We start from the raw sequence: 13,597 nt of genomic DNA, 5'->3' as shown, positions 1-13,597 counted from the left end.
CCCTCAGCGACCCCTGTATCCTTGTGTGACCCTCAGTGACTCATACAGTCTCGTGTGACCCTCAGCGACCCCTGTATCCTTGTGTGACCCTCAGTGACTCATACAGTCTCGTGTGACCCTCAGTGACTCATACAGTTTCGTGTGACCCTCAGTGACTCATACAGTCTCGTGTGACCCTCAGTGACTCATACAGTCTCGTGTGACCCTCAGCGACCCCTGTATCCTTGTGTAACCCTCAGTGACTCATACAGTCTCGTGTGACCCTCAGCGACCCCTGTATCCTTGTGTGACCCTCAGTGACTCATACAGTCTCGTGTGACCCTCAGCGACCCCTGTATCCTTGTGTGACCCTCAGTGACTCATACAGTCTCGTGTGACCCTCAGCGACCCCTATATCCTTGTGTGACCCTCAGTGACTCATACAGTCTCGTGTGACCCTCAGTGACTCATACAGTCTCGTGTGACCCTCAGTGACTCATACAGTCTCGTGTGACCCTCAGCGACCCCTGTATCCTTGTGTGACCCTCAGTGACTCATACAGTCTCGTGTGACCCTCAGCGACCCCTGTATCCTTGTGTGACCCTCAGTGACTCATACAGTCTTGTGTGACACTCAGTGACTCATACAGTCTCGTGTGACCCTCAGCGACCCCTGTATCCTTGTGTGACCCTCAGTGACTCATACAGTCTCGTGTGACCCTCAGCGACCCCTGTATCCTTGTGTGACCCTCAGTGACTCTTACAGTCTCGTGTGACCCTCAGTGACTTATACAGTCTCGTGTGACCCTCAGCGACCCCTGTATACTTGTGTGACCCTCAGTGACTCATACAGTCTCGTGTGACCCTCAGCGACCCCTGTATCCTTGTGTGACCCTCAGTGACTCATACAGTATTGTGTGACCCTCAGCGACCCCTGTATCCTTGTGTTACCCTCAGTGACCCCGGTAGCCTCGTGTGACCCTCAGCGACCCCTGTATCCTTGTGTGACCCTCAGTGACTCATACAGTCTCGTGTGACCCTCAGCAAACCCTATATCCTTGTGTGACCCTCAGTGATTCATACAGTCTCGTGTGACCCTCAGTGACTCATACAGTCTCGTGTGACCCTCAGCGACCCCTGTATCCTTGTGTGACCCTCAGTGACTCATACAGTCTCGTGTGACCCTCAGTGACTCATACAGTCTTGTGTGACCCTCAGCGACCCCTGTATCCTTGTGTGACCCTCAGTGACTCATACAGACTTGTGTGACCCTCAGCGACCCCTGTTTCCTTGTGTTACCCTCAGTGACCCCGGTATCCTCGTGTGACCCTCAGCGACCCCTGTATCCTTGTGTGACCCTCAGTGACTCATACAGTCTCGTGTGACCCTCAGTGACCCCTGTAACCTCGTGTGACCCTCAGTGACTCATACAGTCTCGTGTGACCCTCAGCGACCCCTGTATCCTTGTGTGACCCTCAGTGACTCATACAGTCTCGTGTGACCCTCAGCGACCCCTGTATCCTTGTGTGACCCTCAGTGACTCATACAGTCTCGTGTGACCCTCAGTGACTCCTACAGTCTCGTGTGACCCTCAGTGACTCATACAGTCTCGTGTGACCCTCAGCGACCCCTGTATCCTTGTGTGACCCTCAGTGACTCATACAGTCTCGTGTGACACTCAGTGACCCCTGTATCCTTGTGTGACCCTCAGTGACTCATACAGTCTCGTGTGACCCTCAGCGACCCCTGTATCCTTGTGTGACCCTCAGTGACTCATACAGTCTCGTGTGACCCTCAGCGACCCCTGTATCCTTGTGTGACCCTCAGTGACTCATACAGTCTCGTGTGACCCTCAGCGACCCCTGTATCCTTGTGTGACCCTCAGTGACTCATACAGTCTCGTTTGACCCTCAGCGACCCCTGTATCCTTGTGTGACCCTCAGTGACTCATACAGTCTCGTGTGACCCTCAGCGACCCCTGTATCCTTGTGTGACCCTCAGTGACTCATACAGTCTCGTGTGACCCTCAGCGACCCCTGTATCCTTGTGTGACCCTCAGTGACTCATACAGTCTCGTGTGACCCTCAGCGACCCCTGTATCCTTGTGTGACCCTCAGTGACTCATACAGTCTCGTGTGACCCTCAGCGACCCCTGTATCCTTGTGTGACCCTCAGTGACTCATACAGTCTCGTGTGACCCTCAGTGACTCATACAGTTTCGTGTGACCCTCAGTGACTCATACAGTCTCGTGTGACCCTCAGTGACTCATACAGTCTCGTGTGACCCTCAGCGACCCCTGTATCCTTGTGTAACCCTCAGTGACTCATACAGTCTCGTGTGACCCTCAGCGACCCCTGTATCCTTGTGTGACCCTCAGTGACTCATACAGTCTCGTGTGACCCTCAGCGACCCCTGTATCCTTGTGTGACCCTCATTGACTCATACAGTCTCGTGTGACCCTCAGCGACCCCTATATCCTTGTGTGACCCTCAGTGACTCATACAGTCTCGTGTGACCCTCAGTGACTCATACAGTCTCGTGTGACCCTCAGTGACTCATACAGTCTCGTGTGACCCTCAGCGACCCCTGTATCCTTGTGTGACCCTCAGTGACTCATACAGTCTCGTGTGACCCTCAGCGACCCCTGTATCCTTGTGTGACCCTCAGTGACTCATACAGTCTTGTGTGACCCTCAGTGACTCATACAGTCTCGTGTGACCCTCAGCGACCCCTGTATCCTTGTGTGACCCTCAGTGACTCATACAGTCTCGTGTGACCCTCAGCGACCCCTGTATCCTTGTGTGACCCTCAGTGACTCTTACAGTCTCGTGTGACCCTCAGTGACTTATACAGTCTCGTGTGACCCTCAGCGACCCCTGTATACTTGTGTGACCCTCAGTGACTCATACAGTCTCGTGTGACCCTCAGCGACCCCTGTATCCTTGTGTGACCCTCAGTGACTCATACAGTATTGTGTGACCCTCAGCGACCCCTGTATCCTTGTGTTACCCTCAGTGACCCCGGTAGCCTCGTGTGACCCTCAGCGACCCCTGTATCCTTGTGTGACCCTCAGTGACTCATACAGTCTCGTGTGACCCTCAGTGACCCCTGTAACCTCGTGTGACCCTCAGTGACTCATACAGTCTCGTGTGACCCTCAGCGACCCCTGTATCCTTGTGTGACCCTCAGTGACTCATACAGTCTCGTGTGACCCTCAGCGACCCCTGTATCCTTGTGTGACCCTCAGTGACTCATACAGTCTCGTGTGACCCTCAGCGACCCCTGTATCCTTGTGTGACCCTCAGTGACTCATACAGTCTCGTGTGACCCTCAGTGACTCATACAGTCTCGTGTGACCCTCAGTGACTCATACAGTCTCGTGTGACCCTCAGCGACCCCTGTATCCTTGTGTGACCCTCAGTGACTCATACAGTCTCGTGTGACCCTCAGCAACCCCTGTATCATTGTGTGACCCTCAGTGACGCATACAGTCTCGTGTGACCCTCAGCGACCACTGTATCCTTGTGTGGCCCTCAGTGACTCATAAAGTCTCGTGTGACCCTCAGCGACCCCTGTATCCTTGTGTGACCCTCAGTGACTCATACAGTCTCATGTGACCCTCAGTGACTCATACAGTCTCGTGTGACCCTCAGTGACTCATACAGTCTTGTGTGACCCTCAGCGACCCCTGTATCCTTGTGTGACCCTCAGTGACTCATACAGTCTCGTGTGACCCTCAGTGACTCATACAGTCTCGTGTGACCCTCAGTGACTCATACAGTCTCGTGTGACCCTGAGCGACCCCTGTATCCTTGTGTGACCCTCAGTGACTCATACAGTCTCGTGTGACCCTCAGCGACCCCTGTATCCTTGTGTGACCCTCAGTGACTCATACAGTCTCGTGTGACCCTCAGCGACCCCTGTATCCTTGTGTGACCCTCAGTGACTCATACAGTCTCGTGTGACCCTCAGTGACCCCTGTATCCTTGTGTGACCCTCAGTGACTCATACAGTCTTGTGTGACCCTCAGTGACTCATACAGTCTTGTGTGACCCTCAGCGACCCCTGTATCCTTGTGTGACCCTCAGTGACTCATACAGTCTCGTGTGACCCTCAGCGACCCCTGTATCCTTGTGTGACCCTCAGTGACTCATACAGTCTCGTGTGACCCTCAGCGACCCCTGTATCCTTGTGTGACCCTCAGTGACTCATACAGTCTCGTGTGACCCTCAGCGACCCCTGTATCCTTGTTTGACCCTCAGTGACTCATACAGTCTCGTGTGACCCTCAGCGACCCCTGTATCCTTGTGTGACTCATACAGTCTCGTGTGACCCTCAGCGACCCCTGTATCCTTGTGTGACCCTCAGTGACTCATACAGTCTCGTGTGACCCTCAGTGACCCCTGTATCCTTGTGTGACCCTCAGTGACTCATACAGTCTCGTGTGACCCTCAGTGACTCATACAGTCTCGTGTGACCCTCAGTGACTCATACAGTCTCGTGTGATGCTCAGCGACCCCTGTATCCTTGTGTGACCCTCAGTGACTCATACAGTCTCGTGTGACCCTCAGTGACTCATACAGTCTCGTGTGACCCTCAGTGACTCATACAGTCTCGTGTGACCCTCAGCGACCCCTGTATCCTTGTGTGACCCTCAGTGACTCATACAGTCTCGTGTGACCCTCAGCGACCTCTGTATCCTTGTGTGACCCTCAGTGACTCATACAGTCTTGTGTGACCCTCAGTGACTCATACAGTCTCGTGTGACCCTCAGCGACCCCTGTATCCTTGTGTGACCCTCAGTGACTCATACAGTCTCGTGTGACCCTCAGCGACCCCTGTATCCTTGTGTGACCCTCAGTGACTCATACAGTCTCGTGTGACCCTCAGCGACCCCTGTATCCTTGTGTGACCCTCAGTGACTCATACAGTCTCGTTTGACCCTCAGCCACCCCTGTATCCTTGTGTGACCCTCAGTGACTCATACAGTCTCGTGTGACCCTCAGCGACCCCTGTATCCTTGTGTGACCCTCAGTGACTCATACAGTCTCGTGTGACCCTCAGTGACTCATACAGTCTCGTGTGACCCTCAGTGACTCATACAGTCTCGTGTGACCCTCAGCGACCCCTGTATCCTTGTGTGACCCTCAGTGACTCATACAGTCTCGTGTGACCCTCAGCGACCCCTGTATCCTTGTGTGACCCTCAGTGACTCATACAGTCTCGTGTGACCCTCAGCGACCCCTGTATCCTTGTGTGACCCTCAGTGACTCATACAGTCTCGTGTGACCCTCAGCGACCCCTGTATCCTTGTGTGACCCTCAGTGACTCATACAGTCTCGTGTGACCCTCAGTGACTCATACAGTTTCGTGTGACCCTCAGTGACTCATACAGTCTCGTGTGACCCTCAGTGACTCATACAGTCTCGTGTGACCCTCAGCGACCCCTGTATCCTTGTGTAACCCTCAGTGACTCATACAGTCTCGTGTGACCCTCAGCGACCCCTGTATCCTTGTGTGACCCTCAGTGACTCATACAGTCTCGTGTGACCCTCAGCGACCCCTGTATCCTTGTGTGACCCTCAGTGACTCATACAGTCTCGTGTGACCCTCAGCGACCCCTATATCCTTGTGTGACCCTCAGTGACTCATACAGTCTCGTGTGACCCTCAGTGACTCATACAGTCTCGTGTGACCCTCAGTGACTCATACAGTCTCGTGTGACCCTCAGCGACCCCTGTATCCTTGTGTGACCCTCAGTGACTCATACAGTCTCGTGTGACCCTCAGCGACCCCTGTATCCTTGTGTGACCCTCAGTGACTCATACAGTCTTGTGTGACCCTCAGTGACTCATACAGTCTCGTGTGACCCTCAGCGACCCCTGTATCCTTGTGTGACCCTCAGTGACTCTTACAGTCTCGTGTGACCCTCAGTGACTTATACAGTCTCGTGTGACCCTCAGCGACCCCTGTATACTTGTGTGACCCTCAGTGACTCATACAGTCTCGTGTGACCCTCAGCGACCCCTGTATCCTTGTGTGACCCTCAGTGACTCATACAGTATTGTGTGACCCTCAGCGACCCCTGTATCCTTGTGTTACCCTCAGTGACCCCGGTAGCCTCGTGTGACCCTCAGCGACCCCTGTATCCTTGTGTGACCCTCAGTGACTCATACAGTCTCGTGTGACCCTCAGTGACCCCTGTAACCTCGTGTGACCCTCAGTGACTCATACAGTCTCGTGTGACCCTCAGCGACCCCTGTATCCTTGTGTGACCCTCAGTGACTCATACAGTCTCGTGTGACCCTCAGCGACCCCTGTATCCTTGTGTGACCCTCAGTGACTCATACAGTCTTGTGTGACCCTCAGTGACTCATACAGTCTTGTGTGACCCTCAGCGACCCCTGTATCCTTGTGTGACCCTCAGTGACTCATACAGTCTCGTGTGACCCTCAGCGACCCCTGTATCCTTGTGTGACCCTCAGTGACTCATACAGTCTCGTGTGACCCTCAGCGACCCCTGTATCCTTGTGTGACCCTCAGTGACTCATACAGTCTCGTGTGACCCTCAGCGACCCCTGTATCCTTGTTTGACCCTCAGTGACTCATACAGTCTCGTGTGACCCTCAGCGACCCCTGTATCCTTGTGTGACTCATACAGTCTCGTGTGACCCTCAGCGACCCCTGTATCCTTGTGTGACCCTCAGTGACTCATACAGTCTCGTGTGACCCTCAGTGACCCCTGTATCCTTGTGTGACCCTCAGTGACTCATACAGTCTCGTGTGACCCTCAGTGACTCATACAGTCTCGTGTGACCCTCAGTGACTCATACAGTCTCGTGTGATGCTCAGCGACCCCTGTATCCTTGTGTGACCCTCAGTGACTCATACAGTCTCGTGTGACCCTCAGTGACTCATACAGTCTCGTGTGACCCTCAGTGACTCATACAGTCTCGTGTGACCCTCAGCGACCCCTGTATCCTTGTGTGACCCTCAGTGACTCATACAGTCTCGTGTGACCCTCAGCGACCCCTGTATCCTTGTGTGACCCTCAGTGACTCATACAGTCTTGTGTGACCCTCAGTGACTCATACAGTCTCGTGTGACCCTCAGCGACCCCTGTATCCTTGTGTGACCCTCAGTGACTCATACAGTCTCGTGTGACCCTCAGCGACCCCTGTATCCTTGTGTGACCCTCAGTGACTCATACAGTCTCGTGTGACCCTCAGCGACCCCTGTATCCTTGTGTGACCCTCAGTGACTCATACAGTCTCGTGTGACCCTCAGCCACCCCTGTATCCTTGTGTGACCCTCAGTGACTCATACAGTCTCGTGTGACCCTCAGCGACCCCTGTATCCTTGTGTGACCCTCAGTGACTCATACAGTCTCGTGTGACCCTCAGTGACTCATACAGTCTCGTGTGACCCTCAGTGACTCATACAGTCTCGTGTGACCCTCAGCGACCCCTGTATCCTTGTGTGACCCTCAGTGACTCATACAGTCTCGTGTGACCCTCAGTGACTCATACAGTCTCGTGTGACCCTCAGTGACTCATACAGTCTCGTGTGACCCTCAGCGACCCCTGTATCCTTGTGTAACCCTCAGTGACTCATACAGTCTTGTGTGACCCTCAGCGACCCCTGTATCCTTGTGTGACCCTCAGTGACTCATACAGTCTCGTGTGACCCTCAGCAACCCCTATATCCTTGTGTGACCCTCAGTGATTCATACAGTCTCGTGTGACCCTCAGCGACCCCTGTATCCTTGTGTGACCCTCAGTGACTCATACAGTCTCGTGTGACCCTCAGCGACCCCTGTATCCTTGTGTGACCCTCAGTGACTCATACAGTCTCGTGTGACCCTCAGTGACTCATACAGTCTCGTGTGACCCTCAGTGACTCATACAGTCTCGTGTGACCCTCAGCGACCCCTGTATCCTTGTGTGACCCTCAGTGACTCATACAGTCTCGTGTGACCCTCAGCGACCCCTGTATCCTTGTGTGACCCTCAGTGACCCCGGTAGCCTTGTGTGACCCTCAGCAACCCCTGTATCCTTGTGTGACCCTCAGTGACCCCGATAGCCTTGTGTGACCCTCAGTGACCCCGGTAGCCTCGTGTGACCCTCAGCGACCCCTGTATCCTTGTGTGACCCTCAGTGACTCATACAGTCTCGTGTGACCCTCAGCGACCCCTGTATCCTTGTGTGACCCTCAGTGACTCATACAGTCTCGTGTGACCCTCAGTGACTCATACAGTCTCGTGTGACCCTTAGTGACTCATACAGTCTCGTGTGACCCTCAGCGACCCCTGTATCCTTGTGTGACCCTCAGTGACCCCGGTAGCCTTGTGTGACCCTAGAGTACAACCTTAGAGCATTTGTGCCAAACATTGGGTAGAAATTGACTTACAGAAAAGTCTACTGCTTCAGTGATGTCAGTTTTCATAATTTTGTATGCAATGTTACAAGAATTGAGCTTCAGGTTCAAACAGACACATGTGTTCTTCTCCACTGTTAACTCCTGAGTATCCGCATACCCCCAGACTTCAGCATCACAAAGGGCAGCCCTCAGTGCCTTGCCTCGATATATCTCCAAAGCTGGGGTATGGCTCTGGACCGGGTCTGTTTATGCAATCTGAGTATTGCCTTGGAACTTATTCTAAGCTGAGGTTCCCAACTAAGCATCTTGGTCAGCTTGTCACCCAGATAATCAAAGCAATAAATACTTTCAAGAGGTTCATCAGCCACTCTCACAGCACTATTTCTAATAGGACCTCTCCCCAAAATTATGGGGCAGATTTACAAGCCCCTCGCAACACTTTTGCGCCGCCGTTGCATCACTTTTGTGATGCAACAGTGGTGTACAAAATGCAGCCAATGTACAATGTGACACATCTAGGGAGATGCGTCACGTTGTAAAGCCTGCATCAGGTATAATGTATGCAGAGTGGGCGTTACCACGCAGGAAAGCCTCTTAAAAGTGACAGTGAAATCCACAAGATTTCACTGCGTCACTTCTAGGATGCCACTGCGTCAAAACCTTCGCCTGCTTGCAGAAGGCCTAACGATTGAAGCAGTGTAGTGGGAATAGGCCTCAAAGTGAATTGCTGGAGTTGCGTCGTGTTTGCGATACAACTCCAGCAATGAGTGACTTTTGCCCCAATAGATGCATCAGAATTTCTGACGCATCTGTCAATTCTTCCCTCATGGCGTGCCGTATTGTAAATATGGCGCATCCATTGTGGCGCAAGGGTTTCTCAGGGTGGCGCAGGGAAAGTGACTCATCTCTACAGATGCCTCACTTTCTTGTAAATCTGCCCCTATGTATTAAGCTTTGACGCATTTATTTCCAGTCTCCTAGAAACACAGAAGTTCAGAAGCGTATTTATTACATTTTGAAGGCTGGTGCAGGTTTTCGATATGAGTAAGGAATCATCAGCAAAAGGTAATATAGGAATCTTGCTACCATTCAATACAGGAGAGTCTTTGTTACAATCCTGAAGTTCCTTAACTACATCATTTATATATAATGTAAACAGAGTAGGAGCCAAAAAACACCCTTAGCTCCCATGACGAATTGGAATCTGCTCTGTAAATTTTTCCTCGGTTACCCATCATACCTAGATGTAATTATTTTCGTGCCGCCTTGCAATTAAATTAATCAGGTTGGCCGGGAGAACTAACATATCATACTAAACAAGTTCTAACTGCACTCTTAATATTCCATGTTACCTAAAAACATTCTGTGGTAGGTTAGAGCCTGGGAAGCCCTGCAGGTCTGTGGTAGGTCAGAGCCTGGGAAGCCCTGCAGGTCTGTGGTAGGTTAGAGCCTGGGAGGCCCTGCAGGTGTGTGGTAGGTTAGAGTCTGGGGAGGGCCTGCAGGTCTGTGGTAGGTTAGAGACTGGGAGGCCCTGCAGGTCTGTGGTAGGTTAGAGCCTGGGAGGCGCTGCAGGACTGTGGTAGGTCAGAGCCTGGGAGGCCCTGCAGGTCTGTGGTAGGTCAGAGCCTGGGAGGCCCTGCAGGTCTGTGGTAGGTTAGAGCCTGGGAGGCCCTGCAGGTCTGTGGTAGGTTAGAGCCTGGGAGGCCCCGCAGGTCTGTGGTAGGTCAGAGCCTGGGAGGCCCTGCAGGTCTGTGGTAGGTCAGAGACTGGGAGGCCCTGCAGGACTGTGGTAGGTCAGAGCCTGGGAGGCCCTGCAGGTCTGTGGTAGGTTAGAGCCTGGGAGGCCCTGCAGGTCTGTGGTAGGTCAGAGCCTGGGAGGCCCTGCAGGTCTGTGGTAGGTTAGAGCCTGGGAGGCCCTGCAGGTCTGTGGCAGGTTAGAGCCTGGGAGGCCCCGCAGGTCTGTGGAAGGTTAGAGCCTGGGAGGCCCCGCAGGTCTGTGGTAGGTCAGAGCCTGGGAGGCCCTGCAGGTTTGTGGTAGGTTAGAGCCTGGGAGGCCCTGCAGGTCTGTGGAAGGTTAGAGCCTGGGAGGCCCCGCAGGTCTGTGGAAGGTTAGAGCCTGGGAGGCCCCGCAGGTCTGTGGTAGGTTAGAGCCTGGGAGGCCCCGCAGGTCTGTGGTAGGTTAGAGCCTGGGAGGCCCCGCAGGTCTGTGGTAGGTTAGAGTCGTGGGAGGGCCTGCAGGTCTGTGGTAGGTTAGAGTCGTGGGAGGCCCCGCAGGTCTGTGGTAGGTTAGAGCCTGGGAGGCCCCGCAGGTCTGTGGTAGGTTAGAGCCTGGGAGGCGTTGCAGGTCTGTGGTAGGTCAGAGCCTGGGAGGCCCTGCAGGTCTGTGGAAGGTTAGAGCCTGGGAGGCCCCGCAGGTCTGTGGTAGGTTAGAGCCTGGGAGGCCCCGCAGGTCTGTGGTAGGTTAGAGCCTGGGAGGCGTTGCAGGTCTGTGTTAGGTTAGAGTCTGGGGAGGGCCTGCAGGTCTGTGGTAGGTCAGAGCCTGGGAGGCCCTGCAGGTCTGTGGAAGGTTAGAGCCTGGGAGGCCCCGCAGGTCTGTGGTAGGTTAGAGCCTGGGAGGCCCCGCAGGTCTGTGTTAGGTTAGAGTCTGGGGAGGGCCTGCAGGTCTGTGGTAGGTCAGAGCCTGGGAGGCCCTGCAGGTCTGTGGAAGGTTAGAGCCTGGGAGGCCCCGCAGGTCTGTGGTAGGTTAGAGCCTGGGAGGCCCCGCAGGTCTGTGGTAGGTTAGAGCCTGGGAGGCCCCGCAGGTCTGTGGTAGGTTAGAGCCTGGGAGGCATTGCAGGTCTGTGGTAGGTTAGAGTCTGGGGAGGGCCTGCAGGTCTGTGGTAGGTTAGAGCCTGGGGAGCCCCTGCAGGTCTGTGGTAGGTTAGAGTCTGGGAGGCCCTGCAGGTCTGTGGTAGGTCAGAGCCTGGGAGGCCCTGCAGGTCTGTGGAAGGTTAGAGCCTGGGAGGCCCCGCAGGTCTGTGGTAGGTTAGATTCTGGGGAGGGCCTGCAGGTCTGTGGTAGGTTAGAGTCTGGGGAGGGCCTGCAGGTCTGTGGTAGGTTAGAGTCTGGGGAGCCCTGCAGGTCTGTGGTAGGTTAGAGCCTGGGAGGCCCTGCAGGTCTGTGGTAGGTCAGAGCCTGGGGAGGGCCTGCAGGTCTGTGGTAGGTTAGAGCCTGGGAGGCCCTGCAGGTCTGTGGTAGGTCAGAGCCTGGGAGGCCCTGCAGGTCTGTGGTAGGTTAGAGCCTGGGAGGCCCTGCAGGTCTGTGGCAGGTTAGAGCCTGGGAGGCCCCGCAGGTCTGTGGAAGGTTAGAGCCTGGGAGGCCCCGCAGGTCTGTGGTAGGTCAGAGCCTGGGAGGCCCTGCAGGTTTGTGGTAGGTTAGAGCCTGGGAGGCCCTGCAGGTCTGTGGAAGGTTAGAGCCTGGGAGGCCCCGCAGGTCTGTGGAAGGTTAGAGCCTGGGAGGCCCCGCAGGTCTGTGGTAGGTTAGAGCCTGGGAGGCCCCGCAGGTCTGTGGTAGGTTAGAGCCTGGGAGGCCCCGCAGGTCTGTGGTAGGTTAGAGTCGTGGGAGGGCCTGCAGGTCTGTGGTAGGTTAGAGTCGTGGGAGGCCCCGCAGGTCTGTGGTAGGTTAGAGCCTGGGAGGCCCCGCAGGTCTGTGGTAGGTTAGAGCCTGGGAGGCGTTGCAGGTCTGTGGTAGGTCAGAGCCTGGGAGGCCCTGCAGGTCTGTGGAAGGTTAGAGCCTGGGAGGCCCCGCAGGTCTGTGGTAGGTTAGAGCCTGGGAGGCCCCGCAGGTCTGTGGTAGGTTAGAGCCTGGGAGGCGTTGCAGGTCTGTGTTAGGTTAGAGTCTGGGGAGGGCCTGCAGGTCTGTGGTAGGTCAGAGCCTGGGAGGCCCTGCAGGTCTGTGGAAGGTTAGAGCCTGGGAGGCCCCGCAGGTCTGTGGTAGGTTAGAGCCTGGGAGGCCCCGCAGGTCTGTGTTAGGTTAGAGTCTGGGGAGGGCCTGCAGGTCTGTGGTAGGTCAGAGCCTGGGAGGCCCTGCAGGTCTGTGGAAGGTTAGAGCCTGGGAGGCCCCGCAGGTCTGTGGTAGGTTAGAGCCTGGGAGGCCCCGCAGGTCTGTGGTAGGTTAGAGCCTGGGAGGCCCCGCAGGTCTGTGGTAGGTTAGAGCCTGGGAGGCATTGCAGGTCTGTGGTAGGTTAGAGTCTGGGGAGGGCCTGCAGGTCTGTGGTAGGTTAGAGCCTGGGGAGCCCCTGCAGGTCTGTGGTAGGTTAGAGTCTGGGAGGCCCTGCAGGTCTGTGGTAGGTCAGAGCCTGGGAGGCCCTGCAGGTCTGTGGAAGGTTAGAGCCTGGGAGGCCCCGCAGGTCTGTGGTAGGTTAGATTCTGGGGAGGGCCTGCAGGTCTGTGGTAGGTTAGAGTCTGGGGAGGGCCTGCAGGTCTGTGGTAGGTTAGAGTCTGGGGAGCCCTGCAGGTCTGTGGTAGGTTAGAGCCTGGGAGGCCCTGCAGGTCTGTGGTAGGTCAGAGCCTGGGGAGGGCCTGCAGGTCTGTGGTAGGTTAGAGCCTGGGAGGCCCTGCAGGTCTGTGGTAGGTCAGAGCCTGGGGAGCCCTGCAGGTCTGTGGTAGGTTAGAGCCTGGGAGGCCCTGCAGGTCTGTGGTAGGTTAGAGCTCCAGAAGGCCCTGCAGGTCTGTGGTAGGTCAGAGCCTGGGAGGCGCTGCAGGTCTGTGGTAGGTCAGAGCCTGGGAGGCCCTGCAGGTCTGTGGTAGGTTAGAGCCTGGGAGGCCCTGCAGGTCTGTGGTAGGTTAGAGCCTGGGAGGCCCTGCAGGTCTGTGGTAGGTTAGAGCCTGGGAGGCCCTGCAGGTCTGTGGTAGGTCAGAGCCTGGGGAGGGCCTGCAGGTCTGTGGTAGGTTAGAGCCTGGGAGGCCCTGCAGGTCTGTGGTAGGTCAGAGCCTGGGAGGCCCTGCAGGTCTGTGGTAGGTCAGAGCCTGGGGAGCCCTGCAGGTCTGTGGTAGGTCAGAGCCTGGGAGGCCCTGCAGGTCTGTGGTAGGTCAGAGACTGGGAGGCCCTGCAGGACTGTGGTAGGTCAGAGCCTGGGAGGCCCTGCAGGTCTGTGGTAGGTCAGAGCCTGGGAGGCCCTGCAGGTCTGTGGTAGGTTAGAGCCTGGGAGGCCCTGCAGGTCTGTGGTAGGTTAGAGCCTGGGAGGCCCCGCAGGTCTGTG

The sequence above is a fragment of the Lissotriton helveticus genome, chromosome 1_1 (assembly GCF_964261635.1).
Source record: "Lissotriton helveticus chromosome 1_1, aLisHel1.1, whole genome shotgun sequence".
NCBI lineage: Eukaryota > Metazoa > Chordata > Amphibia > Caudata > Salamandridae > Lissotriton > Lissotriton helveticus.
Note: the sequence above shows the minus strand (reverse complement) of the source record.